The following is a 5,667-nucleotide window of genomic DNA, read 5'->3' as shown; positions in this document are numbered from 1 at the left end:
ATATATATAGGTATGTATGTATGTATGTATGTATGTATGTATGTATGTATGTATGTATGTATGTATGCATGTATGCATGTATGTATGTATGTATGTATGTATGTATGTATGCATAAAGGTGTTTCGCACCTACGGGATTGAAAAGTATGACCATTAATTTTGGGATGCAGTCTGTAATTTCGCCCTTACGTAAACTCGGATGAATTTTAACAATCTAAAAACTACACCTTCTTCTTAATGAAGAGTCGCTTTTCAGTGTCTTAGTTAAGATAGTTAGCAATTTGTAAAACTATGTACATATATGATATATATATATATATATATATATACTTAAATTGCGATATCTATGAATACGCATACGCGTGTGTGTATACGTATATGCGTATACGTGTTTGTGCGTATGTATATGTATGCATGTGTTTGTGCATGCGTCATCTTAAACCTTTTCATCTTCTCATTTCCATACTTATATCTATAAGAATTAAAACAACAATTCTTTTTGTTCTCACGAAACAAGTTTTTCTTTATGCTACTCTTTTTACTACATATGTTATATGGTTAAGTGTTGATCGCAACCGTTATTGGATTGACCTATAATTGAAGATGTCTGAAAAGAAGTAATCATGTGGAAATAGAGGCAGTAGTGCGGAAAGGAACTATTTTAAAAAGGCTTGATGCGAGAGAGAAAAAAAAATACCAGTCTTAGTGGCAAAACATTGCTACGTTTACAGTAAGAATAATATGTGAGAATAAAAAGAAAATTAAAATCAAATGCACAACAGTCTGCTTCGTCAACTGCTCGGACCTTATTTTTCAGAGATTTAATGTTATGCTTGAAATGGAAAAGGTCTTGAATGTATGAATCAAGGATCACGCTTGGTGTGATGTGCCAATAAGCACGATGGTAATTATAAAGGCCAAAAGTTTGTATGGCGATTTGCAGAAAAAGGAAAATTCTAATGAAAAACGTTTTCTGTCTAGTAAAAAAAAAAAAAGAAGATAAACATAAAAGTTGGTATGAAAGGTTTAAGCTGATATATAAGGTTTAAGAGGAGCTGGAATTTGCACAACATAAAAATGACTGGCGCTGGCAGTGCTAATTCAGAGGCTGCTACGAATTATTCTGAGCGGCTGAGGAAAATAAAAAGATTGCTATGGGGGTTACACAACAGAGAAAGTATACAGATTGATGTAACTGTGCTTTTTTGGGAGCTCATGCCTGCAAAAACTTTTATGTCTCAAGAGGAAAAATCAACACAACGATTTAAAGTTTCCAAAAATCGTCTGATGCTTTATTTGGGAAGAAATGCTGCTTGTGATATGAAATTAAAACTCCTACACCAGTATCAGCCCAATATGATACAAAAGTTCTAGTCTGCCTTTGGTAAAAGACCAACAAATTGTTTCGACTTAATGATATCAGTATAATGATTGGTCGGCCCGTGGCTATAGTAGAATGAACCCGGAACCATGTGGTTGGTAAATATATATACATATATATTTTAGGCTACAGCAATGGCAATCAAATTTACTCATTTTTAAGGGGTAACCAGATTTGAAGTTACTTAAAAAATGATTGTTATTCGCACACCATGGAAGGGAGAATTTAGTGAATCGACAGAAATCATCAATACAAACCAAACAATCTTAATGATATCAGTATAAATAGCTTTAACAACATTGTAAGGTCTTTTCCTGGATACTTTTAGACACCTGTAGATGATATAGGCAATATCATTCACACTAGAACAGCATAATCGATATTTTCTACCACAATATGTAGGTTTAGAGTTATCCTTGTCTCCCTTATTTATCAGGTATTTAATAACTATCACCTATTTCTGAACAACAAAAGCATATTGTTCTAGATGAGTTGTAATGCGCATATCAATGGTCCAGGAGAAGCTATACGTCATGTTAATATTGATTTCAAATTTTAGCACAAGGCCAGCCATTTCGGGAGGTGGTAAGTCGATTACATCGACCCCAGTTTTTAATTGGGACTTATTTTATCGACACCGAAGGGATATAAGGGCAAGTCGATGTGGGCGGATTTTGAACTCAGAACGTGAAGACAAACGAAATATTGCTAAGCATTTTGCCCGGCATGCTAACTTCCTTCCTGTTAATATTGTTAGTATCCTCAAGCTTGCCGAATTTGTACCCAGGTATAACTTTTTGCTAATACAAGTGTTTCACCTCCATGTTTCTATGTTTCTGTTTAAATACGTTTGTTCTGTTACATTTATTTCACATGAAACAGCTTTACATTTAAGAGTACTTAATTAGGAGCTCTTCACTCACTCTCAAGATTTTACTTTTGTATGTATGTATGTATGTATTTCAAGGATCGAATATAAAAAATTGACGAAAACATAACGGAAAATTAACTAAGACAACCAGAAAAATAGACATTGATACCACTCCGTCTTTGGCAGCACCAAAGCAAGACGCCTCTGGAAATAGCTAACAAATGTATACAAGGATAAAAACAAACAAGCCAAGCAAAAGAAAATTTAACAATTGTACGTAAACAACAAAAAAATAAAATAGTTATGAAAATACAGCAGGAAAGGAATGATTTATACATATACAACAGAAAAGGGCTTTTCGGTTATACAAAAAAAAAAAAAATAATAATTATATATATATATAACAGAAAAGGGCCTTCGGCTATACAGAAAAAGGAAAATAATTATACACATACACTATATACAACAGAGCGAAGCCTCCCAACTATCAAACGGATGTAGTGAAGTAACGCAATGGAAAAAGGAAAAAAGTCCTACAGGACAGAGCGAGAAGCCCAGACAGACGTAACCGCTCGGGTCCTAAGGCAGATACCGGTCACGTGGTGGTGAGAGTTCATTATTTACATTATTTACATTCAATGGATATTTGTCCTGATCTTGTTTGTTGTTAACACAACGTTTTGGCTGATATACTCTCCAGACTTCATCAGGTGTCCTGAGGAAATTTCGAACCTGGGTTCTCATTCCTAAGGTATCTTTCGATGCTATTATTATTATTATTATTATTATTATTATTATTATTATTATTATTATTATTATTATTATTATTATTATTCAGGTCACTGCGTGGAATTGAACGCAGAATCTTGGGGTTAGTAGCCCGCGCATTAACCACTACGCCATATGCTTGTGGGCATTCCGGCTGTTTTTGCTAATTTTCCGTTGTTATGTCTTCACAAAATTTTTCTCTTCAGCCCTTGAAATATCTACGTAACGCAACGCACTCCCTATGTATGTCATTGTTCAGTTTTATTTCAAGATTTCTTGCCAATAGAGAAAGAATTGGTTTCTTACTTAGATTCAAGGCTTCTTCATTGGAATTTCAGCATCAAAATCAGGGTACCTTTGTATGTATGTATGTATATATGTATGTATGTATGTATGTATGTATGTATGTATGTATGTATGTATGTATATGTATAAATTCGTATATTTTGCTTTATGTATGTATTCTCATGCATATAGTTGCATATCTAGACATGCTCATATATATTTAAATGATAAACTTCTGGAAAGTTTTGCAGATTTTTACAGTTCCTGTGATGGATTGGATCTGTAATTAGCTTTCTCCTTTCTTATTTTGAGAAGCTTAATTTCTCAAGATTGGTATTTAGGCAGCGTGTTACATATCCAAGGGCCCCCAAAATTACAGGTATAAACCTGAACTTGTAATCTGGATAGAGTAACCCTAGATTTCTCAATAGTTCAGCGTAGGTATTCTCTTTTTCACGGATGTTCAGCTTCGTGTTAACATCCGCTGGGCAGTTAATTTCCACAACTATGCACAGTTTCGCTTCTGTATTCCAAATCATTATATTAGGTCTGTTGTATTTACATTTTATTGAGGTCTTTACTGGGACATTCCACCAGTACTTCTTTTTATTATGAGTGGCTATAGTTTCTACCTTACCATGGGTTCTTACTTCTTTGTCGTCGGGGTTATCCTTCCGACGGATTTCATTCATTATAGAGTGTCCTAGCTACATCATCGTGTCTCATCGGTAGATAATACTTTGATGACATTTTCGCACATGATGTGGGTGATATCTTTGGTGTTAACTACACAAAGTCTGCATCGGTTGTCACATTTTACTGCTTTTACTGCATCTCTATCCCTGTTTTATTGAATGCAGAGAGTTCTGAGGTCCAAATTTTCTTTATTCGGCTGTAATGCTTTTTAGGAACACGTGTTTTGTTACAGGTGAAAAAGAGATATGTTTTCATCCACCGCTAGATACCTGTAACATTCCTCGCCAGATATAGGGGAAACAGTCAAATCATTGATGGTTTATAGTTTTCCCCCCTTTTCACCTCCATATAACAGTTTTTACCTTGACCAAACTCCAACCCTACATCCTTTAAAAATGTTGTAACTAGGCCAAGGCTCGTTTTCATCTCATGCATATTGTTTGCATAAAGTTTCAAGTCATCCACAAAAAAAAAAAACAGTGTAATTTTGGTATTTCTGTTTCCTTGTGAGCCAGTGAGATATCCTTCAGACTTCCTTAACATGAATGACAAGGGGTTTACAGAAAGTATAAACAACATCACAAGGAGGCTGTTCTCTTGGAATATGCTTTGCAATATTGTATTCTATCAGTTATAATATAGTCACTCTTTGTGTTTAATTTCAAGATGGTGGCCCACGATGAAGTCAGGCCAGCTTATGGCTTTGACTATGCTCATTAGAACTTTAGCGAGTTGAAGAGCTTCTAGCATCAATGAGTGGGAAACAGAGTCAAAGGATTTCTTGTACTATAGCCACATTGAAACTAGGTTCCTCCTATGCTCTCGCACCTCTGACATCACAATTTTGTTGATTAACAATTGCTCGGTACATCCCCAGATTCCATTCTTTCCAGATGCTTGTTCTGCAGTGATGATGTTATTGGTTTCACAATGTTCCAGGAGGAAGAGGTTTAAATATGCTGTATATATCTTATACATTTATTCTGGCATACAATTGGGCTGTAGCTTTTGCAATATAGGTGGTTCTGTATTTGGGGATCAGTTTTGTCTCTGCCAGAGCTAATGAGTATGGTATGCTACTGTTCCCAATGACAGCTTTCTAGTACAGATATGGTCGGTAGAAGGTTAGCTTCTTGTATGTATGTATGTATGTAAGTATGTATGTATGTATGTATGTATGTATGTATGTATGTATGTATGTATGTATGCATGCATGTATGTATGTATATATGTATGTATGTATGCATGTATGTATGTATGTATGTATGTATGTATGTGTGCATGTATTGTATGTATGTATATGTATGCATGGATGCTTGTATGTAAATAAATATGTATGTACGCACGTATGCATGTGTATATGTATGTATGAATGTATGTATGTATGTATGTATGTGTGCGCGCGTACGTGTGTATAAATGTATTTATGTATGTATGTATGTATGTATGTATGTAAATATGCATGTACGCTCGTATATATGTATGTGTATGTGTTGTATATATGTGTATGTATGTGTGCGTACGTGTATGTAAATATGTATATCTGTATGTAACTGTGCGCATGCGCGTGTATTTATAAGTATTTACGTATATATGTATGTATGTAATTTTCCTCTTTTGATGTTTTCCCGTACAAAGTAATAACCATGTTTTATAACAAAATAGC

Source organism: Octopus bimaculoides, chromosome 4 (genome assembly GCF_001194135.2).
Source record: "Octopus bimaculoides isolate UCB-OBI-ISO-001 chromosome 4, ASM119413v2, whole genome shotgun sequence".
Lineage (NCBI taxonomy): Eukaryota > Metazoa > Mollusca > Cephalopoda > Octopoda > Octopodidae > Octopus > Octopus bimaculoides.
The sequence above is the reverse complement of the archived record's forward strand: the minus strand, read 5'-3'. Positions refer to the sequence as shown.